Here is a 27,931-nt window from a genome sequence, read left to right as displayed (position 1 = left end):
AAATGGATAGTTTGCAAATATTTTTTCCCATTCTATGGGTTGTCTCTTCACTTTGTTGATTTTTTTCCTTTGCTAGGCAGAAGCTTTTTAGCTTGATGTCATCCCAATTATCTATTTTTTCCTTAGCTGCCTCTGCTCTTGAGCTCTTACACACACACAAAATCTTTTCCCAGACCAATATTCCGGTCTTTGATTTAAGTCTTGAATCCATTTTGATTTGATTTTTGTGTATGGTGAGAGATAGGGGTCTAGTTTCATTCTTCTGCATATAGTTATCCAGTTTTTCCAGCACCATTTATCCTTTCTCCTTTATGTTAATATGTTCGTGGCATCTTTGTCAAAGAAGAGTTGATTGCAAAAAAGTAACCAATATGCTATAGTCTTTTGGTCAATATTTTTGTTTTATATTTATCTATGTCTATTGTGCATTCAGTATTACTGAATTCTTTAACTTTGGTTATCTCAAAAATCTAACAATTATTTTCCAGAATTCTTGTCATTTCCAATCACCATAAGTTGATACAAATAGTTTCACTTATCTCTGAGATGAGCAATTTATTAGAAGTAATGCTTTTTTAGAGTAAGAATTCCATAAGAACCTGATATTTGCAGTTCCTATATTTTAGTATTTTCTTTAGTAGTTATTTTATCTGGATCTGGACTGCATTATAAATGTCCTCCTTTTGTTCAACCAGTTTATGATACTATCATACAACTATATTAGTGCTTTCCCTCTCATCTTTCTTCATCAGAATATCTCATACAGAGATTTCATTCCCAGAATAATAGAATTCTAGACAGGTGTATTATATCTTCTTGATATAAAATGAAACTTCACTTTACCTAATAGCTTGTTAGTGATATTGAACAAGATCTCCTTTTTCTCATAAAATAACATGGCCATGAGAACCTTATTACCACATCTTAAAATTCTTATGTTAAAATATCAAGTCAAGTTTATTACCCATTTTTATGTTTGGTGCTGAATCAATGAATAGTGAAATGTTCTTCATAATATCAATCCTTATGTTTTTATCCGGATATCTTATTTGGTTCCTCCAATTTCAGTTTAAGTTTTCTTTGATCAGGTCAGCAAATCTTTGAACAAAAAATGCCCTTTCTTCTTTTAATGTGATGAAGTCCATCCTTATCTAGCTTTTAATATCATATATATTATATAAATTATGTTTTTAATTGTATACATATAATTAGCTTCATATATGTCTATCTTTCCATGGTTGTCATTCAATTGGAAAAAACAAATGAAACTCCAATTTAACCCCAAATTCTGTGGTTTTAATCCAGTGTTTTATGCATTCATCGTCATGCATGTAGGCATGTACACATTTATTCACTCAGTGCAGTACTTTAGTCATTTATTTTTTTCAACATGTATGAATCAAATTCTTGGTGTGTGAAATACTACATAATTTATTCTTGTTTTTTAGCTTCTGCTCAGAATTTTTTCATCCATATATTAATTGGCATGTTTATAACTCAGTTGTGGGTACAACAATTTAAAAATTACCACATTGTACTGTTTAAGAACATAAATGTTTTTTGTCGTTTTTGTTTCTCTATTCATAAATGGCCAAAGTCATCTTTTTTAATCATATAATCATAAAAGAGATGGTGATATTTGGAGAGCTACCATGTGGAAATTACTTAGCATAATATGGGATCGCGAAACTATGAATTAACTGGTTAAGAGTCCTACATTTTAATGGTAAAAGTAGACAACTGAAACATCTTTAGTATACATACATACACACCCTACAAACAGAGTTGTGAATGCATGTCTGAAAGATAACAAAGGAAGCAGATACTTGGGGAATGTGCAGTGATTAGCATTTTTTACTATAAGCATATGAAAAAAATAGTTTATTAATAGCCAGGGAGATTATTTATAGAACATGAACTAATTATAAAGTGACTTTAGACATTTTAAAATACCACAAAAAATATAGTACATAGATAATGCTAATGATAACAATTTCTTTTACAGTGGCTTAGGAATTAGATATTGATTACATAATATAATCATAGGATTGATGAAATTTATATTACAGTAGATATGCACTGGCAAAAAACAACAATAAAATTTGTAGCAATATATGTTTTCATATGTAATGTATGATCTATGTTTTAGGCATTAAACTGCAATAAATTTTGTTTTCTTCCCTGTTATCTTGTTTAACCTGATAGTAAAAATTGGTTTTTATGTCATTTCTTCAACTTTATTTCTTGTAGCCATGAGTTTCAACAGTTCTCCAATATGTGTATTGATTTTGAAGCTTTGCCAGTGCTTTTGGCTTTTGTTACTATGCAAAGAAGCACATGTTAACCTTTCAGATTATTGATCCTTAGAAGAAAGCAAGAAAGAAAAATGTTTTTATTTAGTGTTAATGTAAACTTTATTATAACATTTCTTGACATTTTTTCATGTTTTAAAGATTATATCCAAGCTCCAGGCAAAATTATCAAAAATGTAGATATCTTAGGTTGCTATAAATATATTTTTTCTCTATATTTCTGTCACCAGTGCATTTGAAAGATGTATTCATTTTTAGCAAATTTTATAGTAAGTGAACACTGAGTTTTTCAAGTATCCATATTCTAAATGCCATTCAGTTCAACCAAACTGACATTTATTGAACATAAAATATGTGATAGGAATTATACTTTGAGAAGATAAGGTAATCCTACCTAAATATACATGTAACCTTTAATTTATAGACCTTAGCACTAATTCATTAAAATATATGTGTATGTTTGTGTCTTTATTCCTAAAATGAAAAGAAAAATCTTTTAGAAAAACACCATCCCAAGAGAGTAAATGCTGATGAATTAAACAAATACATGATAGGTAAAGAGGATAAGATTGGAGAAACATTGGAGAATATGTTAATTAAAAATTCTTGCTGCAAATAATAGAAACGTGTTGCAAGTTTACTTCTAAGATAAATGGGGGGTGGATATTTGAGGAAAACTTGGTTAACACATGGAAAACCAGAGGAGTAATGGCTGACTTTTACTAGGACGCATAAACTACAAAATAGAATCCATCAACAATCATGTCAAATATCATTTCCATCACATGGTCTCTTGTAGCTATGATTTTTTTTCTGCATATCTGCTTTCTTTTCCTTCTCTGTTGTATACCTTTTCTCCTCCATACAGCTGGCTGTCTCAGAGCACCACTGTTGCAATCTGGGCTCAATTCCCCTGTTGCCATCCACCCCTCAGGCTTTGGCCTCTCCTAGGGCCTGCCACCATCTGTTACGGTTGTGAGTACACAGGATTGGGAGAAAGGATGTGATGTGGAGGCAGGGAATACTTGGAGGCTCACCAGTCAGACTGCATTAACTTTTATCCCCTGTTTAGGGTTCTTTTAACTGTACAAATTTTTAAAATATTTATTAATATTATCTTCGTTTTACAGAATAATCAACTGATGCTTACATAGATAAATGACTTTCAAAAACCATACCGTGAGGAAGTGGCAGAACCAAGTTGACCTGACTCTACTATTGACAACTATATTCTCCCAGTTCCTAGATAACAGAGATGAAGGCGAGAAATGAGTGTTAATGTTTTATTTGGCAGATGAAATACCTGAAATAAGGGTGAGGAAGAAGAGAAGCAAGGTCAGAGAGTATGGGGAAAAATGCAAGCTGTTGTGTTGGGGCTTTTGCAACTTCTTCTCAATGAGCCACAAAGTGGACTTAATGCATCGATCGGCAGGTGAATTTTACAAGTCTCTGGATAAATTTCATAGGCCACATTTGCCTTGGAATAATTTAGGGGAGAAAAATAACTTATCTTCTTGGCCTTTTTACATTTTTTCTCCACCATTGGACAATGTTTGCTTCATTTAGAACTTTTGGTAGATGTTTAAGAATATAGATATAAACCCTTGTGATATGGCTTCTCAGTGGAGTCAGGAACTGGACCAGAGAGGTAACAGACATTTTTGTACCATGTCAGATGGAGAAATGTGTGGGTCTGTCCAAAGGAGGTATGCTGTGGTAGGTACTTTAGGATCAGGTAAAACTGATAAAATCTGAGCAATCACCCAATATAACCATTAAATAGCATAGTAGAAATGGTACATAAAAGGTCATCTCAAGTTCCATTTCTCATAATTTTTATGAAAAGTTATTAGAAAAACAAGTTATCCTAATGAAGTTAACAAAAGTCCACAAAACAAATGCTAGGAGACTCAACATAGCCTGGTAGGAGGTAGCCCAGACTTTAAATTGATCTATGGGGAAAAAACTAAGTAAAAAAAAAAAAAATTATTAACATGACTTAGGCAGCAAACATGAACCATAATTATATTTAATTGTAGGTTCATGGAGAAAGAATAAAATATAGGTTTATTTCAAAAATAAAATAATGTCTTGTGCAGCAATTTGGATGGAACTGGGGACCATTGTTCTAAGTGAACTATCTCAAGAATGGAAAAACAAACACCACCTGTATTCTCTAATAATTTGGAACTAATCAATGGGAACATATGGGCAAAAGGAGATGTAAAAGTGATTGGAAATCAAGAAGGGGGAAGGAGGGGAGGTAAAAACCTACCTAACAGGTACAATGAATGCTATTCAGGTGATAGGAACATTTCTAGCCCTGACTAAAGCATTGTAAAAGCTATCCATGTAACAAAATATTTGTACCCCCTTAATATTTTGAAATGAAAATAAATAAAAGATATTTCCACTCGAATGCTTATTGCAGCACAATTCACAGTCGCAAAGATGTGGAATCAACCCAAGTGTCCATCAATTTATGAAGGGATTAATAAAATGTGGTATATGTATGCAATGGAGTACTACTCAGTGATAAAGAAACGGAATTAATACCTTTTGTAACAACCTGGATGGAACTGGAGACCATTCTCCTAAGTGAAGTATCGCAAGAATGGCAAAACAAACACCACATATACTCACTATTAAATTGGAACTAATTGATCATTACTTATGGGCACACATGGAAGTAAAACTCAATGGTAATCAAGCAGGTGTTGGAGGAGGAGAGGATGGGTGAAATCATACCTAACAGGTACAATGTACACTATCTGAGTGATAGGTACACTTCTAACTTTGACTTAAACTGTACAAAAGCAATTCATGCAACCGAAACATTTGTACCCCATAATATTCTGGAAAAAAAAACACAATTGCCAGCTACAATGTAGGAAGTAGCAAGAGATTGTCACTCTCACCTGAACAAGAAGAACAAGTCATGTAAGCTACCAAATTCTAACATTAAAAAAAAAATACATAGCTAGAAGTACAAAGAAATCTACAAGAAGTAAATTCTAAATATTAATGAGTCCTTTCAAGTAGAGACCTTCACAGCTGATTTCATTCTTACAGTGTGGAAGTAAGATTTTAGGAATAAATCCAACATTGATGGATGGGCTTCAGGAGAAACCACTTGGGTATTAAGTAGTTAGCACATGTGGATTTATGTGATGGGTTAGAATCCCAGGGAATTCAAGCCACAGAGTGAGTTGGCAACCACCTGCCCCCTTTTTCTTACTTATTTTCCTTGAATGTCCAAGGTTAGTACTCTTATGACTGGAGACAGGTTTTAGGGTCTGAGTAAGGCATCTCCTGAAGTACTCAGCGCTTCTCTGCAATACAAGACAGCAGAACCACTGAAGACCAGAGATATGGCAGAAGGAACTGGCCTTTCCAAGGCACACTGTGTCTTCAGGAAATACAAACATGTGAGTATCAAAAGCTAGAGAAAAAGTAAAATGGCTATGAGAATCCGCCTCGCCCTTGCCAAGGCACTCTGGGCTTCACTGAGCACTGCATAGCTGCCTTGTGAAGACAGAGGGCAACATGGTTAGCTATCCCTGAGGAGCAGAAAACAAGAGATGAGACTGGGGAACAAGGTGATTCTCCAACGATGGAATAAGCTGGCAAATGGCAAATAAAACAGAGAGTTATTTCATTGCTCAGAAAGTTCTTATATCATTTGTGAAGCAGTATATATTATTTGTGAAGCAGTATAACATCAGTTGAAGGTAGACTTGATAATTTTAAAAATCACATAGTAAGTTGTAGAACATATCTAAAAAGACACAAAGATATATAACTAAAATGACAATCGAAGAAACAAATATTACAAAAATAGTCGGAACCTCAAAAAAAAAAAAGGAATGCAATGAAAACAGACTAAACAGAAACTTTTCAAAAGAAGATAGACTAATGGCTAACAAACATATGAAAAAATGCTCAACATCTCTAATTATTAGGAAAATGCAAATCAAAACCACGATGAAGTATCACTTAACTCCAGTGAGAATGGCTTATATCAAAAAGTCCCCAAATAATAGATGCTGGTGTGGATGTGGAGAGAGGGAACACTTACATACTGTTGCTGGAACTGCAAAATAGTACAACCTCTGTGGAAAGCAGTATGGAGATACCTCAAAAACTAAAAGTAGATCTACCAGTTGATCCAATAATCCTACTATCGGGTATTTACCCAAAGGAAAAAAAAGTCATTTTATCAAAAAGACACATGCACTCAAATGTTTATTGCAGCACAATTCATAATCACAAAGATGTGGAAACAATCCAAGTGCCCATCAATACATGAGTGGATTAATAAAATGTGGTATGTGTATACCACAGAATACTACTCAGCCATAAAAAAGATGGTGAACTAATACCTCTTGTATTAATCTGGATGGGACTGGAGACCATCTTCTAAGAGAAGTATCACAAGACTTGTAAAACAAACACCACATGTACTCACCATTAAATTGGAAGTAATCAATCAACACCTGTGTGCACATATGGAAATAACATTCATCAGAAATCAAGCAGGTGAGAGGGGGAGTTGGGGATGGGTAAATTCACACCTAACCTGTACAATCAATGCACACGATCTGGGGGATGGGCACACTTACAAATTTGACTCAAATGGTACAAAAGCAATTTATGTAAACAAAGCGTTTGTACCCCTGTAATATTCAGAAAGAATAAATAAAAAATAAACTCTCCAGTTAAAAGAAAGAGTGTGGCAGGTTGGATTTTTTAAAGAAGGAATACCAATTACATGTTTTTTACAAAATACTTTTAAAATAAAATGACAAAGACAGGGTAAAATTTAAAAGTTGCAATAAGAAAATTACGGAAACACTAAGGATAACAAAGCTAGTAGAAATAAAAAGGGACATTTCCAAGTACAATGATCAATTCAGAAGAATACATAACAATCCCAAATACATATGTGTTAATGTCAGATAAAAGAGTCAGGACATCAAAGGACATAACAATCTTAAATGTGTATATACCTAATAAGAGAGCTTTAAATTATATGAAACAACAATTGATAGAACTAAAATAAGGACTAGGCAAATATATAATCATCGTTTGTAATGGCAACATTATCCTCTTAGTGATTGTATAAAACAATGTACAAACATATCTGTCAACATGTAGGAGATCTGAATAATATTATCAACCACCTTCCCGTAATTGAAATTTATAGAACACTATAGAAAACAAAACACAGAATAGATATTTATTTGTTTTTTAAAGACACACTAAACTGTCACCCAAATAGGCCATATGAGATGACATAAAATAAGGTTCATTAAAAGCCACATCTCAATTTCAGAGTATATTCTCTGATAACAATTTTAAAAAATCAATAACCATCATATAAATAGGAAATTACCAAAATTTAAATAATACCGATGCATTATAAATTACCAATGGGTTGAAAAAGAAATATCAAGAGGATTTAGAAAATATTGTGAATTGAATGCAATTAAGCAAAACAATATATCAAAATGTATAAGATGGAGTTAAAGCATTGCTTAAAGGTGAATTTATGTCTTTAGTGCCTATATTTGAAAAATGAAAGTTTTATTATCAATGATTAATACTTCACCTTAAAAGGCTAGAAAAAGAAGAGCCACAGTAACTAGTAGAATGGAAATAATAAAATTAAGTGCAGATATTAATGAAATAATAATTTTTTTAAAAACTATGGAGAAAATCACCAATGTTAAAGCCAGTACTTCAGACTAATAAAATTGCTAAATCCTACCAAGAATGCTGAGGGAGAGAGAAAGAGAGAGAAAATATACTAATTACCAATTCCCAATATCAGAAATGAAAGAGGTGATACCATTACTGAATATACAGACTTTAAAAAAAACAATTACATAAAACTACATAAAATTGCATAAAAATACATGTGTGTGTGCACATGCATGCACACACACACCCACACACACCACTGGGACGACATCTGTACTAAACTAGTAAGTTTGATAAGCTCTTTGGATTGTATTAACGTCAATTTCTTTGTTTTCTATCTTATGATAGTTATAAAGATATCAGCATTAAGTAAAAATGAATAAAGAGTACATGGGTCCAACTGTATATTTTTTTTCAACTTCCTATGAATCTGTAGTTACATAAAAACAAAAAAGTTAAAAAGCCATCAAGACATATATTATATATTTGTTTCACAATGAACTATAAATATGATAATAAATATAAGATAGAGACATTGTGAAAACTTGTCAATACATTTAATAACTTAAATTAAAATCACAAATTTCTTGAAATAAAAATTTACCAAAACCATCACAGGATACACATGAGGAAATATAAACAGATACACAGCTAATTGAATAATTAAATTCATTATCAGAAACTTTTCAATAAAGAAAACTGTAAGCCCAAACGGTTTTGCTAGTTAATTTAATCAAAATATTAAACAACAAATAATACCAATTATGTGTAAACTCTTTCAGAAAATAGAGGAGGAAGTGTTTTCCAATTTTGTTTATTAGGTATTATACCTCTAATACTACCAGTAGATAATTACATTATGAAGAAAATTAGTAAACAAATAACAACTACAGACCAATATTCCCATGCACATAGATGCAAATTTCATCATAAAACTATTAGCGGACTGAACCCAGTATACACAAAGGAAAACATGTTATAAACAAATGGATTTAATCCAACCATACAAAGTCAGTTTAATATTTGAAAATTAAGCAATGAGTACCATTACATTATTGAAACAAAGAGAAAATATATTTCATTATCTCAATAGATACAGAAAAATATCTGAAAAAATTCAATACCAATATGTGATAAACTAAAAAAATAACCAAAATAGAACAGTAAAAAGTTAAAAAATACTCTCAGAAAACAATGTCAGATTCCTCAGTCTGACAAAGGCCATCCACTAGAATTTTACAGATAACATACTAGGTATGATATTGAGCACTTCTCCCTTATGATGAGCAACAAAACAGGGTGGTCGCTTTCTGTTTGTATTAAAACTTTTACTTTAAATTTCATGAAGAGACATAAATCAAGAAAAAGAAATAAAAAGTATAAAGATAGAAAAGAAAAAATGAAAATCTGTCATCATTTGTGGCTTACGTTGTTGTGTATTTAGAAAACCCTATGCATAGTACCATACAATCCAGTAATATTAATAAATGAATTTGGCAAGGTCAAAGACCATAAGGTCAATATACAAAACTCAATTGTATTGGTATGTACAGGTAAAAAGCATCTGGAAATTAAATTTTAAAAATAAATATTTTAAAGTTTTATATTTTACTATGATTTATGTTTTAAAAAATTTCTAATTGGCCAACAAAAATTGTTAAAAATACATTTTTTATTTTTTATTGATACATAATAATTGTACATATTCATGGAATACATGTTATATTTTGATACAAGCACATAACATATAATGATCAAATCAGGGTAATTGGGACATCATTCACCTGAAACATTTATCATTGCTTTAGGTTGGGAACATTTGAAAACTTCTAGCTGTTCTGAAATATAATAAATTATTGTTAACTATAGTTGCCCTATTGCACTATTTAACAGTATTACCCATTTTGATAACATAAAAAGGTCAAACGTAGCAATAACTCTAAAAATAAAATTTAATTATTTGACCATTGAATCTGTAAAATATTGTTGAAAGAAATTAAATAAGAATTAAATGAGGAGATAGACCATGTTTATGAATTAAAAGATTCACTATTATTATAAAGTCCATTCTCTGCTTATTTATTGACACATGTAATTCAATCCTAATCAAAATCCTAGACTTTTTGTATATGTATGTCAAGATGATTCTATAATTTATTTAAAGGGTGAAAGATTTTTCATAGCCAAAATACTTTTTTTTTTTTTATTTCAGCTCATCATGGGGGTACATAAGTTCAGGTTATATACATTGTCAATGCTCTGCCCATCCCCCTGAGTCAGAGCCTCAAGTGTGTCCATTCACCAGACAGTGTGCCTGGCACTCACCATGTTGTCATACCTCCATCCCCTCCCCCCCCCCCGCCTCCCCGAGTCAGCACCTTCAAGCATGACCATTCTCCAGACGGTGTGCAACGCACTCATCATACACCCATCCCCTCCTCCCACCCCACCCCCCATCTCAGTCTGATATCCAATTGGTATCCTTCCCCGATGTGCATTTAGGTGATGATCAGGGAAACCAATTTTCTGGTGAGTACATGTGATGCTTGTTTTTCCATTCTTGGGATACTTCACTTAATATAATGGGTTCCAGTTCTCTCCAGGAGAACCAAAGAGATGTCGTATCACTGTTATTTCTTATAGCTGAGTAATACTCCATGGTATACATATACCACAGTTTACTAATCCATTCGTGGATTGATGGGCATTTGGGTTGTTTCCACATCTTTGGAATTGTGAATTGTGCTGCTATAAACATTCAGGTACAGGTGTCTTTGTTATAGAATGACTTTTGTTCTTCTGGGTAGATGCCCAATAATGGGATTGCTGGATCAAATGGTAGGTCTACTTGAATCTGTTTAAGGTATCTCCATAATGCTTTCCACAGGGGTTGCACTAGTTTGCATTCCCACCAGCAGTGTATGAATATTCCTGTCTCTCCGCATCCACGCCAACATGTGTTGTTTTGGGACTTTTTGATAAAGGCCATTCTCACTGGAGTTAAGTGATATCTCATCGTGGTTTTGATTTGCATTTCCCTGATGATTAGGGATGTTGAGCATTTTTTCATATGTTTGTTAGCCATTCTTATATCTTCTTTTGAAAAATTTCTATTCATGTCCTTTGCCCACTTTTTGATAGGGTTGTTTGACTTTTTCTGGCTGATTTTCCTGAGTTCTAAATAGATTCTTGTTATCAGTCCTTTATCTGATGTGTAGTATGAGAAAATTTTTTCCCATTCTGTAGGCTGTCTGTTTATTTTCGTGACTGTTTCTTTGGCTGTGCAGAAGCTTTTTAATTTAATCAGGTCCCATTCGTTTATTTTTGTTGTTGCTGTAATTGCCTTAGGGGTTTTCTTCATAAATTCTTTGCCTAGACCAATGTCTGTAAGAGTCTTTCCTACATTTTCTTCTAGAATTCTAATAGTTTCCCACCTGAGATTTAAGTCTGTTATCCACCGTGATCTGATTTTTGTGAGAGGTGAAATCTGTGGGTCCTGTTTCAGTCTTCTACATGTGGCTATCCAGTTTTCCCAGCACCATTTATTAAATAAGGAATCTTTTCCCCAGAGTATGTTTTTGTCTGCTTTGTCAAAGATTAGATGGCTATATGAGGATGGTTTTATATTTGGATTTTCTGTTCTGTTCCATTGGTCTGTGTCCCTGCACTTGTGCCAATACCAAGCAGTTTTAATAATCACAGCTTTGTAGTATAATTTGAAGTCTGGCAAATTAATACCTTTTGTTTTTGTTGCTTAAAATTGCTTTTGCTAAATGGGGTCTTCTCTGGTTCCACACAAAGTGTAAAATTATTCTTTCTATATCTGTGAAAAATGATGTTGGTAATTTAATAGGGATTGCATTGAATCTGTAGATAACTTTGGGCAGTATAGTCATTTTAACGATGTTAATTCTTCCAATCCATGAGCATGGTATGGTTTTCCCCCTATTTACATGTTCTGCAATTTCCTTCCTCAGTGTTTCGTAGTTCTCCCTATAGAGGTCCTTTACCTCCTTAGTTAAATATATTCCTAGGTATTTTATTTTCTCTGTTGCTATTTTGAAGGGTATTGAGTCCTTAATTTGGTTCTCCGTTTGACTGTTATTGGCATATATGAATACCTCTGATTTGTGTGTATTGATTTTGTATCCCAAGACTTTACTGAATTCATTGATCAATTCCAGGAGTCTCTTGGTTGAATCCTTGGGGTTTTCTAGATATAACATCATATCATCAGCAAAGAGTGAGAGTTTGATCTCTTCTTTCCCTATTTGGACTCCCTTGATTCTGCTCTCTTGCCTGATAGCTCTCGCAAGGACTTCCAGTACTATGTTGAAAAGTAATGGGGACAGTGGGCAGCCTTGTCTGGTTCCAGTTCGAAGTGGGAATGCTTTTAATTTTTTCCCATTCAGGATGATGGTGGCTGTGGGTTTGTCATATATGGCTTGTACAAAATACTTTTTAAAAGGAAAAGCAAAGTCAGAAGACTTACACTACATGATTAAAATATTATATTAATTTTATAATTAATCAAAACATTACAGTATTGGCATATATGTAAACAGATAGATCAAGGAAGCAGAAGGGAGTCCAGCAACATATATATACAGTTGGTGCTCTGTATCCGTGGGTTCCAAATCCTTGCATTCAACCAACTGAGATATTAAAATATTTGGAGAAAAATAAAAAATAATAACATGAAAATAAAAATGCAAATAAAAGCTAACTCATTATAACTATAAATAGCATTTATGTTATATTAAATATTAAAAGTAATCTAGAGATGATTTATATGGGAGGATACAAATATAGTACATGCAAATACTACATCATTTTATATAAGGTACTTGGACATCTACAGAAATTTGATATCTTTGAGGGTCCTGGCACCAATCCCCTCTGGATGCCAAAGGACAGATATATATACATATTCAATTATATTAGATCAAAGATCCAAGGCAATTCAATGGGGAAAACTAGTGTTTAATAAATGGTGCAATAACAACTCAATGACTGGGTCAGTCAGGGTTCCAGGATTCCACCCGAGAAACAGAACCAATAGGATATACAACTTATTATATAGGGGTGTGTTTGTGTGTGTGTGTGTGTGTGTGTATGCTTATATATTTTATATATATATTCATGTTTACATATATATGCATGGAATTGACTTACACAATTGTAAGAACAGATGAGCCAAGACTGAAATGCATAGGGAAGGCCATCAAGAAGAGCAAACTAAAAGCTCTCAGGCAGAAAATGATGGCTACAGTTCATTTTCAGAATTTCTTTTGTCTCAGGCAAAACTCATTTCTGCACATAGACCTTTCAACTGATTAGCTCAGGCCCACCCAAATTTCCTAGGATAAAGTTAAAGATTCCAGATATCAATTACATCTACATAATTCCTTTCCAGCAACATCAAGGTTAGTATTTGATTGAGTAACAGTATTATAGACTAGACAAACGGACACATAAAAGTGATTATCACAATATTCATCTGGACAATAATTAAGCTTACTTTGGCTTCATATACTAAACTTAGTATGAGACAGATCCCAGACCTAAAGATCAATGTTAGAACTATCGAGCTTTAGACGAAAACATAACATTAAAATTGCAATGCTGGAGTAGGCACAGGTTTCTTTGACAGAACACTAAAACCATTAGCCATGAAAAAGAAGGAAATTTTGTCATTTGCAGAAACATGGATGGATCTGGAGGACATTATTTTAAGTGAAATAAACCAGGCACAGAAAGACAAATATTGGATTTTCACACTCATATATGAGACCTAAAAAAATTTTATCTCAAGGAGGTAGTGAATAGAATGGTGGCTACTAGAGATTGGTAAGGGTGGTGGAAGGGGTAATGAAGAGGTGTGGGTGAAAGGGTAATTCTGTTAAATAGAAGGAAAAAGTTCTAGTGTTCAATAATGCAATAGGGCAACTATAGTTAACAATAATTTATTATATTTCAGAATAGCTAGAAGTTTTCAAATGTTCCCAACATAAAGCAATGATAAATGTTTCAGGTGAATGATGTCTCAATTACTCTGATTTGATCATTATATGTTATATGCTTGTATCAAAATATAACATGTACTCCATGAATATGTATAATTTTTATGTATCAATAAAAAATTAAAAAAACTGATAAGCTATATTTTATCAACATTTTAAATTACTGTTTATCAAAGACATTTTTCAGAAAATGACATTATAGACTGAGAAATACATTTGCAATGTAATATATGACAAAGGACTCATGCTCAGGATATATTAACATTTCTACAAATCAAAATTAAAGACATCCCAATAAACAAATGGCCAAATGTGTATAAACTTGTACATACACTTCACAAAGGATCATATCCAAATTGCCAATAAACACACAAAAAAGCATTCAATGTCATTAGCATCAAGTTAAAACTATAGTGAATTGACATTTAAAACTAACTAGAATGGATAAAACTAATTAAGATGATAGTATTAAATGGTGGCAAGGTTATAAAGTAGTTAGAAATTTCATATATTACTGCTATCAATGCAAACTCATACAAATTTAGAAGATGCTTTGTTAGGGTGGTGTGAAATTAAACATGCATTTATGCTATGACTTAGAAATTCCACTCTTAGTTATTTACAACAATAAAAAAAAATCTACCAAAGGAACTTTTTAGAGGATATTTATAATAGGTTAATTTATAATAGCCTAGAACTAGAAGTGACATAAATGACCATCAACGGGAGAATGGAATAGCACATCGTGGTATATTTACACAATGAAATACTACACTGCAGTAAAGAGGAACAGGTAGTATTCAATGGGGATAAGTCTGAAAAATGTTATTACAGGTGAAACAGTCCGAACACAGTAGAAAATATATGGTATGATTCCATTTATATTTCATCTTCAAACAAGCAAAACTTATCTACTATGAGAGATAATTGGTTAGGGGCAAGAGGGATCTTTTGAATTTAATGAAATATTCTATATTTTATTTGTGAGTAGCTATATGGATTACATATTTGTCAAAACTTATGAAAATTATTTTTCATAAGTATGAAAATGAATGCTCATTATCTGTGTATTATGTTAAATGTATGTTATGTATCAAAAAAGGTTCCAACAAACCCAGGAAAAATAACTGCAATTTTTAAAATATGCATAGTATCTACGAAATGTTAATTATGAAGTTCTTATACTAAGTACAGAAAGAGGATAGATCTGGGCTGAGGACTATAAAGGAAGATGAAGATACAGAATAAATACAATAAATTGTTTAAAATATGTAGAAAGATTTATTTTATTTGCAACAGAATATTCTCACTCTTTTGGGAGTGAATATAATTTTTTATTATTAATATTTGGTGTACTCTTTTACATACTGCTAAATTGGGGTAGAAATGTTCAGAGGTCTTGCTTGAATACTGATGTATATTCATTGCTAACTTTTGGAAATTTCACTTTTATTTAAGAGTTATGAAACTTGCCTTTTAATATTTTTAAATACTGTAGAATTTTAAATAACTTGTTTTAATGGGACTTATAATGAGGCTGCTGAAAGAAACACTGAAAAAGTTGGTGACTATTATAAAAAAATGTAAATCTACCAACACAAGTTGCATTTGAATACTTTTCCTATCAAGGGTACCCTGTCTTTCCAATGAATTTGAAATACTGTCTTTTACATGTTTAAACAACCAAAAAAAATAAAAAAAGACCAGGATTATTTTTCTCCATTTTGATATATTGACTTATTCTGACTAGATTTATCATTTTGTTTAATTTTCTGGTTCTTAGATACATGCAGAAAAGATATGTTTTCCTGAAAAATGCTCAATGAGATTCTGTCATATTAATAGATGCCACATTTTGAGACCTTTTTTTCATCAAATATTTCTTGAATTTTGAGTACAGAAGAAGATAATTTTACATTACCTTGTTTCAGGTAGATTTTGAGTAAAAATTTTATTGTTTATTTCTGCATTAATTAAATTCTGATTCTCTAAAAGTTGAAATGAGATTTGGAATTACTCATTGGAATCTCTTCCTAAGTGAGGGGAAAAGTTGCTTCACACTATTCATTTTGCTTCTAATTCCTATTGTGTACAGAAAATTTGAGCTTTTCAAAAGAACAGCTTTGATTTAAATCCACATCTACCTTTTTCTTCAAAACTATTAATACATTTAGCTAGGTACTCCAGGTTATACATAATAGGACATTAAAGGTCTTGCTATGTGGAAACTGCAAACTGATAATGGGTGAAGACAGGTATACCTAGAAATATCACTTTCATTTTGAATTTTTCGTGTTACCAAAAATTAGAATAATAACAATAAATCAAAAAGAGAAATTTATTTAAGAATAAAACAGAAGTAGACCTATAGATGTGCTTTGAGGGAGAAAGGAAGTTTAGTTTAAGTGGAATTTTCAGAAATAATGAAATATTTATAGAAATTAGTTTTCTGAATAAAAGAACTGAGTAAAGAGTTAAAGGTGAGAGAGTAGACTATAAGAGGAAGAAGTAACTGTACTGCTTGGCTGTAGTGGGATTGGAAACTAGATCTGAAAATATCAGTGAAGGTCAATTCATGACACATTTAAAGATTTGAATTCCAGGCAAGTTTGAATGACTAAGAGGACATCAATCTGCTCAAGAGAAATTGAGACTATAGAGAGAAGTAATTTTAAATGGAAGGAAGATGATGTTTATGATCCAGAAGATAATTGAGTAAGAAGTGCTAGCAGAATATTTGCAGGAATATTCGAGCTAGTAATTCATTAGAGATGTGGATGGAGATGGCCTTTGGGGAAATTCCAGTTTCAGCATTTGGATTGAAGAGGAAAAGAAAGCCCATGGAATGGATTTATGTAAATGACTCCTTTCCTACTGAGGAGTTCACTGGAAAAGAAAATGAACAACTTTAAAAAAACCTTCTCGGAAAAATGCTAAGGGTATTATTACTAAAGGAAAGTTTACTGGGGTCCTTCTAAAAAATACTTTTTAGTAATATATATTTGATCTTCCTAGATTGCTTATTGTTAATAAAGTTATAGATTTATGGGGCTTGGTTGGCTGAACACAGGGAGTTTTTTGTGTAGGCATTTCCTGTGTAAGAATATAAAACAGAGGAGCCTTGAAATCGGGACTTTCTTTATGAATATTATTTCTGCACACATTGTTCAGAACACATAAGTTATTCTGAAACTAATTTGGAAGCTTTGTCTGATAGATACGGACTTCTACAAAAGGAAAAGCTTCCCCTGGATTTCTGCATTATTAATATAGTGTGGTCCTGGGTATAATGTATAATTTGTGTGAGTCTGCCTTGACAATCCAATACTTTTGGAAAAACAACAGCATATTTAGACCACTAGTGTTTCACTGAGTGGGAAGAGGAGTGATGAAGACATGAAAGTATTGATAAGGTAGAAGAAAACCCAAGAATGGGCATTTTATTGGAAACAAAAATAATTAAGAATTAAAATTGATGATTGTCAGAAGTGCCGAATTCGGGAGTAATTTCTGAGGAAGAGGACAGAGAAATAGAATACATTACATGACTATTCAATAAATTCCTTTGCAATAGTTCAGACAAATTCTCAAGATATTAAAGAAAGTGTTGGTAATAAGGATAGAAACTCATCTTGTAAATAATGGAAGATGAAAATAGAGATGGAGAACTAGTAGATATCGTGATGATTAAAAATGGTTAAAATATTCTATATGCTAATAATGTTAATTAACACATATTATTGGCCAGCCAATATGTTTTACTTGAATTATCTCATTATATTTGCTGTTACCAAATGTATATGGTCACTACTGTTATTAATCTATTTTCAAGCATAAAGGATTGTGTTTGACAAAGTTTGTAACTGCCCAAGATTACAAACATGGTATATTTTAGAGCTAGATTCAAAACATGACATTCTTCTACAAAGTCCTCCATTAAATCCTGATGCAAATAGAGGCAGAGCATCACTGAAATTGCATTTTATGGAGTTTGCACGTAATGAAAAAGCAAGTGAAGTCAGAAGATAGCTTATAAACCAAAAAAATAGAGAAATAAGCACAAACAATTTACTAAATAGGACTTAGGAAGTTAGAAAAATGCAAATACATGTGATTTTCATCAGAAAGGAAACTTCACATAAAAAATTTTATACTATCTTGAAAATTTTGAGCAATGGCTAGGCTTAGTTTGATTATTGAGGAAGAATCAATGCAAATTCATACATCTTGCTTTGAATCATTTAGATACTGCAAATACTTAAGAATTACAATGACAAGTGGGTGGGCAAAATGTTTAAATGTAGTTGCTCTAAAGATCATATGAACGGCAAATGAAAATAATATTAAAATAGGTATATAAGTTCACTTCTATATAGTTATAGATTTTGGAAATGTTCTTGGCACACTTGAACTAAAAATCACTACAGAAGAAAAATTAAGATGCATTAGATAGGGGCTTAAGAGTAAATCAGGTAGGCTGGGCTCTTTTGTCCCTGATTTTCTGAGTTCCTGTGACCTTAATGAAGGTTCTTGACCTCTTGTAGTATTTTCCTTTCCTTATTATTAAATTGAGATAAAAATAAAATCTATCAGCAAAGGCTTTGTGAGTATTAAAAGAAAGAAATATATATAACTTCTACCACATTGCCTGACATATTAAGTCTAGTACATACTAGTATTATTATTGCTAATATTTTAATAAAAATAGTGTATCTAATGTCTTAGTAAGTTAATTGTATTGATGATGTTAAGACCATTGTTTAAAAAAATATTTTAGACTATCATCCCTAAATTCAAAACATAAGGAAACATTTACTTAATATAATTTTATCCTATTACCTTAGATTTTGCTATACTCCTCACTCCTCTCCCCTTTACTTTTCTTAAGGAGCTATTTTCTTGTCAGTAGGCATTAAGATGTCAATACTCTTGCATTAACCTTGTTTTGACTCTTTCAAATAAGCTAGGTACTAGTACCAACTGCTCGACAATTGAAATGACTTTATTTTATAATGTAGTTGTTTGCTTAAAAAATGTACAAGTAAAGGAAATCAATTTGCAAAGCTGAGAATGGAATGTTAAAATATTACCTTCACATTGAGGCAGATTTAACAAGAGAGTGTATTTATTTATTGTGCTCGGAATTCTCTATATAATTGCATTGTATTTCCCGTCTGCTATTTGTGTATGAATAAAAGTCTCACCCTCACTGTGGAGTACCTCCTCTCTCCTATTAGACCTTGGCCTTGAGTTACAATGGAAGATTAAGTTTTAACTGCAGACATAAAGCTGCCTCCCTATCTGAAAGTGTGGCTTTGTGCACTCACAGTTTCACTATGCAGCTTTCAGTATCCCTTTATGCTCCAATTTCCTTTTTTTTCCCCCAGAATTCTCCAGGTGCTTGAATGTGATTGTTTGCATGAAGTGTATTTGGTCGGTGAAGCATGTCATGCATTTATAAATTACATAGTCAAGATTTTGCACAGAACAATTCTAGGCAGTATAGTACTTTAAAAAAATCACACTTTTTGTTATAAAAAAAGATCAGGATTAAACTACAAAATAAAAGAAATGGCACTGAAACTAGTTGAAAACCATGGATTTTTTTTATTCCTTCTCTTTATAATTTGTCTCTGATAATAGTAGTGAACCTTAATTCTGACTCCCTGTTTTTGGTACTATTGAGAAAAACACATAAAATCACTTAAGCAATTTTCCTGTGGGTGGGTAGAAGGTTTAATAACAACACACAGAGCTTTAATATTTCATCTAATTCTTACAACTACCCAATAAGGTAAGTACTAGTACTCTCACCTCCATCTTATAAATAAGAAAAATGATTTTCAACAAGGTTAAGGAGCTTAATACAAGATACTCATCTAGTAAGTGGCAATCTAGGTATAAGCTCAGATAGGCTCTAGAGTTCACACACTTTAAGCAGTAAGTACACAATGTCGCGTTTTCAGAAATAATGATAGTATCTATGACATTTCGGAGCCTACTATAGGCCAGCCATTTTGAATAAACTATCTTACATAATCTTTACAACAATCCAAGAGTGGATCTCTCATCTACATTAAGATCCTCAGAGAGGTCAACTCACCCCATACAAACAGGCAGAACTACTAGTTAAGTCTCAATCTTTTTGACTACAAAGAAAGCAGCCTATTTACACCTTTTGAAATGAGTGAAAAACCCTTGGCTATGTGTATACTTGACAGGTCAAAGAGACCTTCTTTGGGAAATGTGGTTTAAAGAAGGAAAGGAGGCAGAAATGTGAAAATCATAAGACAGTGTTTTTAGTTACATCCAGCTTTTCTAGTTTGTTGATTTTTTTAATCAGAAATGGCTTTTTTGCCTATCACACTTAGTGTGCCAAAATACCTTCCCTTGTCTGCTAAGCATGGCTGGATCAGGGAGAAGTTCTTGAAAATATATTGACTTTATGTTAAGCCATCTCAGATAAATTGACAGGTGAGTTTGAGAAAGGAGTTTCTTTGTTTCAAAGTTCTAGAAAGCTTGTTATTTTGTCCTAGAGAATATGGATGGTTATTAGAGAATAAAACTTTCAATAACGAACAAAATTCTATTTAATGCAAACAATCAGAGTGACGTGAGTAGAAAGTTCTGTATCACAGGTCCTACTGCACCTCTGAACAACTGTGTAAATGCAGGGAGTCCTCCACCTCTCTGAACCTTAGTCTCCTCGTGTATAAATTGGGGTAATGGAATGCTGATCTCTAAAGTAACTGAAAGATCTAATAATCTGTGAAATCTTAGAAACAGGTGGAACAAAGCTTATGAATTTTTAGGAAAAACATTGAATATGACATTAGACATAAGAATCATGTTAATGGATACATTTTTTAAATGTTTCCAGCAAAATTTCTTCAACTGATGCTCATATCTGCCAAGAACTAAAGGTGTAAAATGTTTTGGGCTAAGCACACTAAAATACCTAAAAAGGAGACAAAAATCTAAGTCTTTACTTGGGAGCATTTATCTGGAAAATAAATTCTCTGTCAGATAATCAAAAGACTTCAGCATGAAAAACACATTGAAATGAATGACACATGTAATAGAAGATGCTGCCCTGTGTAACCTTTCTAAGGCATGTCTTCATATTTATTCTCCAACAGGCACAACTTCCATAATTTTATATTTTATCTTCACAAATATATATAGTCAGTTCTGCTATAATGGTTGTTTTAGAAAAAAATTCATTGCATGCAATCGATATACTAGTCAACAATTTGAATGTAATGGAAATTTCGTGTTTGCTTATGCATGATTTTGTTTCTGAGAAATACTAGGTGAATGCAGATAACTGCATCCAGCTGAATTGAGCTGTGTAGGAATACACAAAAGACACACAGGCACAGACCTCAAACATCTGCCACACACCTTGGTCTTGATTCACAGTGTGCATTATTCAACTGGATTGTGTTTTGTGATTCAACATCCCAAACATGTATAATCCTTCTGGTCCTGAACCTAAGCAGTGCATGAAAAAGGATATATTTAGATGGTGAGGACAAGGTTAAAAATAATAAAGTATTTTAGGAGAAACTACATTACATTCAATATCTCCAGTTATATATATAAAGAAATCTGCATCGTAGAAGATCAGAGACAATGACACAAAAATAAAAGAACTTCAAGTGCTACAAAGTCATAAGAATATGGTCTAAAAACAGAAAAAAAAATGTGAAGATGTTCTGAGCAAAATGATTGAGGAATAAATAGCAGAAATTCTGGAACAACCTTTTGCATAATCAAAATGAAAGCACTAGGTACATATGAACTCTTTAATTGCCAAACTTACACTGTAGAAGTGGCTCATTTAGTGTGAAAAGTAGCTGGTTTAATGATTTCAAACATTGCTATAATTTCCAAAGTCTTCGGCTGTTGGGCCAAGCCACTAGAGCATAGGTGATATTTGAGGGGAAAGAATTCCCAACCATTATACGGAAATTATTTGGACTAGAAGGTTATACATCAGATGAACTTTTGAATTTTGATGAAACAGATGTCTCTTAGAGATGCATGCCTCTAAGGATCTACATGCCAAAGGAAGGTAAACATGCCCTGGGATTAAGAATAAAAATGATTTGTAATTGTGATGAGAGGACAATAAGCCACATCCATCCACATCTAGTGTTACAAATTTACCCAATTTCTCGAAAAATGCTCCTACAAACACTTCACAGAAACAAACTGCCTAATTAGATCAACACTTCCTGAAGCAAGCGTCATTTCTTTTTCAAGACAACTTAACATATTTATTGTAGTATTCATGCATTTCTTAAAAATTTAATATATACAAAAATGTGCTATCATTTTATTAGATTTCTATCTTTTTAAAAAGTGGATCACTGAGAAAATTTTTGAGTGCTCTTTCCCCATATTTTTCATTATCCTTGTGGTTTTTACTATGAAATTTTGCATAGCAAGGAAATTTCTTTAAATGCACATGTCACGTTGTGGCAGAACTGACTATATATTCAACCAAGGGTAAAGTGGCCTCGCTGCTCTTTTGTCTTGTTTTTTTTCTTTCTACTTCTCCTCCTTCTTCATATTCTTTCTTAATTGGAAAATTAATATGCTTGTTTAAAAATCTGTTTTTAATAATAAAGAAGTGCTAAAATTTTTTAAAAAGAGAAAAATTAAAAAGAACCCCCACAATCATTCTACCCCGTAACCTTATTCAGATCTTTGAATTGCTATCAGAAAACAATTTTAAAAGAGTGTTTTAAAAGTTATAGTATATGGATTGTTAATCCAGGTTTAACTCCATTGTTCACATGCAGACCATATCAATTGTAGTATCATAAGCAGCCAAAGAAATATAGTACCATATCCATTTACTTCATTTTGCCAGGGGCCATACAAACAATTAGTCTATACCTATACATAATTGATTCAACTATATCACATCCAGATAAATTGAGATGATGTCTGTAGTATTGTTTAAACCAGTGGCTCTTATAGTGTGCTCCTGGAATAACAGCATCAACTCTACCTAAGAATTTGTTAGAAATACATATTCTCTGGCCACACCCCCAATTTACTAATTGAAAAACTCTGGGAGTGGGGTCCAGCAATCTGTGTTTTAACAAGATTTCCATGTGATTCTGAGGCATGCACAAGCTCACATGTGAGAACCATTAGATTAAACCTCCAAATCAACCTAAGAATAGAGATTCTGAGATCAGATTACCCAAATTTCAAAATATAGGTTCTGGTACTTTATGGTGGCCATATAACTTTGTTAAAGTTACTTTAAATGCCAAATTTCTGGTTCTTCAACTGTTTTGAAGGTTACATAAAATAATTGATACGAATAGAATACTTAGAACAAAGCCTGGCACGTAGTAAGTACTCAGTAAAGGTTAAGATTTTAATTGAATTCTAAGCAGCTTCTCTTGTGAGAATATAATGGGCTAAATAAATGCTAATTTTCCAAACTCTTACTCATAATTAATAGCATTGAGTCAGTATATGCTCTTGAGTAATAAAAGAGCATAAACGGATTTAGAACATAAAAGGAATGTAAAAAATTCTTACCACATGTGCCAGGTGGGGTTCTCTGAAGGAAATTGAGATGGACTCAGAGATTGAGCAGTACCTGTAGAAAGGACAGGCAGGAAGCAGGATCGGGGGTGGGAGTAGATGAGTTTTGATGCTGGCCTGATGGCAACCTCAGCCAACTTCATGGGGAAGCCCTGGAGCTGAATAACTCGTGAAAGTTGTCCAGTCCTTCAATGGGCTGAAATGGCCTGGCATTTACATACCCACCTCCACCAGTCATTTGACGTGAGCTATTCCCAGAAGGGCATAACCCTCAGACTGGAAGTTCTTTGCAGCTGAAGGTGCTGTCAGCTGAAGCTTGTCTGCCAACAGCACCTATCACAGATGCCACCAATTTTTCTTGAAGTGGTATCTGAATAGCAAATACTTTTCAAAGGGGGGAAAGGGAGAGGGCATCCCTGTGTCCAACACAACTTCCCTTTCTTATGAACTAATGCTTTGTCAGGTAGGAAAAGGGTGCATATAAGAGTGGGTCTCTGATTATCCATAAAATTAAGTAAACTTTATTATAATTTCCATGGAAGAGAAAAGGGGATGTAAAGTAAATAATAATGATAAAATATATTATTGCAATTAAGTCCTAAGTGTGCCAAAATAAGAATTATTTAATGGGGTGACTATAGTTAACAATAATTTTTTATTGTATATTTCAAAATAACCAGAGGAGTGGATTTGGAATGTTCTCAACACAAAGAAATGATAAATGTTTGAGATGATGGCTATCCCAATTACCTGGATTTGCTCATTTCACATTATGTGCTTGTGTCAGAATATCACATGTACCCTATAAATATGCAGAACTATTATGTACCCACAAAAATTAAAAACTAAGAAGAAAAGTTTAAAAGACAAGGGAATATAATCCCTTCTGTAAGGGAGATTGGAGCTTGGATATCAGAGAAAATATGATGTTTTTTGTTCTGCTGTTCTCTGGCATGGATTTAAGATGGTTGAATATTTTTATTCTGAGTCAGTCCTGGAGTATTCGAGATATATCCCCTAGGAGAAGTGAAACCCTGCCTCCCCAAAAGAAATCAAACTAAATATTATGGTAAAGACTTATACCATCTCTATCTATAGAAAATGAGGTATTTCACAGATGTGATATTTTGATTACATAAAAAGAGGGAAATCAGGATAATTTTCTACTGCATATTAAACAGTAGGTAATACAGAATAAGATAAAATTTCTTCACAAAATAGAGTACTTTAATAAAAATTCTAAATGTTATGGCTTAGTAAATTTAGGCTTCTATAATAGAAGTCAAATTTTGGGCAAATCATATTTCTGTATTCTAGCAACATAGCTGTCAACTGCCTCACATTCTATGGTCTTTATCAACATCTTGAACCAGAGCTTAATGGTCAGGGGCTCCATACTGCATTTCTATTCCCAATTCCCAGAGAACAATTCTCTGCCCATTATACCTGACCCAAGTAGAATCTAGACGTGGATTTCTGAATAATCCCACTGTATGTGAAGCTTGATGCATTTGATTAGATGCTGCTGTGAAAGGTTATCTTATCAAACTAATAAATGAACTGCTGAACAAGCTGACAGACTCTGGCTGGAAATGGCTTTTGCCCCATGGCTCAATTACAAGCCAGCCAATAGGAAGGCAGAAAGGAAAGCTAAAGGTGATTAATTGATTGCAATGTCACAGTGAGCAAGTTAACTCTCACTGCCCTAAATGTAAGTTGACACTATAAATGAGAATAGGGGAGAAACAAAACAGTTAGGATGAAAGCTATCAGACTACAACACAGAACAATTGAGAAACAAGTAGGGCCTCAATTAAAGAGAATGAGGACATGCTTCCAAAGGAATACATCTTCACCTCATTTGATTTGATAACTGTTTCTGCCTTGGCCCTTCTTTTTCTCTGTATTTTCTAACTTAGAGAAATTCTAGTGTATGGAGAAATAGATTTCCCAAAGAAAATTACTTGAAAATTATATGCAGAAAGATTTGTTTCATTAATACATTTATGGGTCTTAAAATAATCTGATGTACAGAATAATAAACTGTCATGATCTGGAGAGATAGATCTCTTCCCCCTTTCCCCCAAATAAAGAAGAGTCTGGAAGCAGCAGCTGTTTTGTTCTACAAAGGATATCCTTCTTCAGACATTCCTGTTTCTCTACTTAAAATGAAATCTGCTTTCCAAACAGCACCTAGATCAATGTGAACTGCCTACTGAGCAATCTCATGTCAATATAAGGAGACATTTGGAGTGAAAAACCAAAAGAAAGAAAAAGTGGGAGAAATGAGAAGGGGAAGAAAAAGGATCAAAGCGAAGTTAGAATGCTGTGAAAAGCAGAGCAGTAGAAGGGATGTGTTAAAAGCCATTTGTAATAGGAAGATTTTTTACAACATGAACGTAATGGTGAGGAAGCTGCCAAAGAAACTGCAAAAGATGGTGACAATGACAAAAAAGCGAAAGAGAAAGATTTAAAGCCTCTTCAAAATACAAAGACAAGGAGGAAATCCTGAGAACAAAAATTCAAATGCCTGTTATAGGTATTACTTGGCACTGAGCTTGCTGCATTCTTCTGATGTCCATATATCAGCTCAAGTTTTGACAAGAGAACCAGAACAAAAAAAGAGAAATAAACTCTCCACATCATGATTAATAACTACAGATCTAAGTTCCCCAGAGTATAAGGCTCTCTGTGAACATTTATCAGGCACCATGTTTATTAGAAATTGAAAGGGAATCAAACCACTTCTTTAATACAGCGCCAATGAAAAATTAGAGACACTGCTGGGAAAGAAAGACAAAGGAGGAAAGAAATCGGGTTTGGATATACTTCACTTCAGTTAGAGGTTTCAGTGGAAAAATAACCTTTCCCATCATTAATGCTACGGTTACTTTAAATCCTTTTTTTGGACATAAAGTTGATTATATCTTTTTAAAACAAAACAATTTAGCTAGGCATATTATTTCATATTAATATATAGTATATGAAAAAACAAATTGGGAAAAAATAAGATGCTAGTATAATGTGCTTCTTACTAGTGTTATGGATTATCAGTTATTGTGTATAATAGGAACAATCAACATAGTATCTTGTCTGTCTATGGTTCAATTAGGATATAATCATGAGTTTGGACAAAAGGCATTTTCAAACAAATCTGTCATTTTGTTGAAGTGTGGTTACTAGTGAGATGTGAATTTTACAATAATATGCAAGGAATAAAATTGTTCTAAATATTGAGGAATGGGAATAAACCCTTTACCATATAGTATTATACTAAGTATTTATTGTCAATTTTTAAATAAATATTTTCATATTACCTATATGTAAACTTTCCATAGTACTGCAGACGTGGAAGATGAAGTGTTTTGTGTTAGGCAAAGAAATTAAACATTGTATCTTACAAACCTTGTATTTTAATAAATAAGTATGATGACCTATATAAAATTCATTTACAATATTGCCTTATGAGAGCCCATTTTTCAAGAAAAATAATCTATTCATTGTATAATCACTACTAGAAGAAACTTTATGTGTAGACTCATTAGTGACTTTTTCATAGTATTTTGCACACATAAGATTTTTTTTACCAAAGAAAAATTAAATACACCAACAAAAAAAATTTTAAAATGTTCTGACAAGAACAGATAATAACTATCAGATGATTTTAAGATTACTGTTTAGAGTTAATTCAAAATATAGTTTTCATTAAAATCTGGTGTGTATAAAAGTAGAAAAAACAAACTGTCTTCATTTACTTCTTTTACATCTTTTCAAATAATTTGTTAAAATATCAGCGATATATTACACCAAACAAAGAAAATATAGGAGACAAATATTACAAAGTATAGAGTTCAAAGGGTTGGAACTTTATTATCTTTTTGCAAATGCTCTAGTCCTAACATTATATATATATGTGAAACATTTAAAAATAGTATCATTATATGGTATAATAATAAGAAAATTATTGGATTCTTTCAAGTAGTCAGTGAAAGAAACTAAGAAACTTCTCATACCTGTACAATTCATACAGGTATGAATTGTAAAAATAATAAATTTATCGCATTTTTTACTTCCTTAGTCCATCCAACTCCTTATTTAATAGTGTGATAAATATACTTCATATAGTTGAATATTTATTGATTTTAAGATTTATATGCATTATTACATTTAATAATAACAGAAACAAATTTATCAGTTATGTTCTAATATAGTAATGTGATATTTTCATCACGATAAGCCTTCATATTCTCAATGCATGTTTGACAAATTACAAAATGTAAAATTTATCTTATTTCATTTTTCTGGTCTGATCCAATAACA

This window comes from Lemur catta, chromosome 9 (assembly GCF_020740605.2).
Source record: "Lemur catta isolate mLemCat1 chromosome 9, mLemCat1.pri, whole genome shotgun sequence".
Taxonomy (NCBI): Eukaryota; Metazoa; Chordata; class Mammalia; order Primates; family Lemuridae; genus Lemur; species Lemur catta.
The sequence above is the reverse complement of the archived record's forward strand: the minus strand, read 5'-3'. Positions refer to the sequence as shown.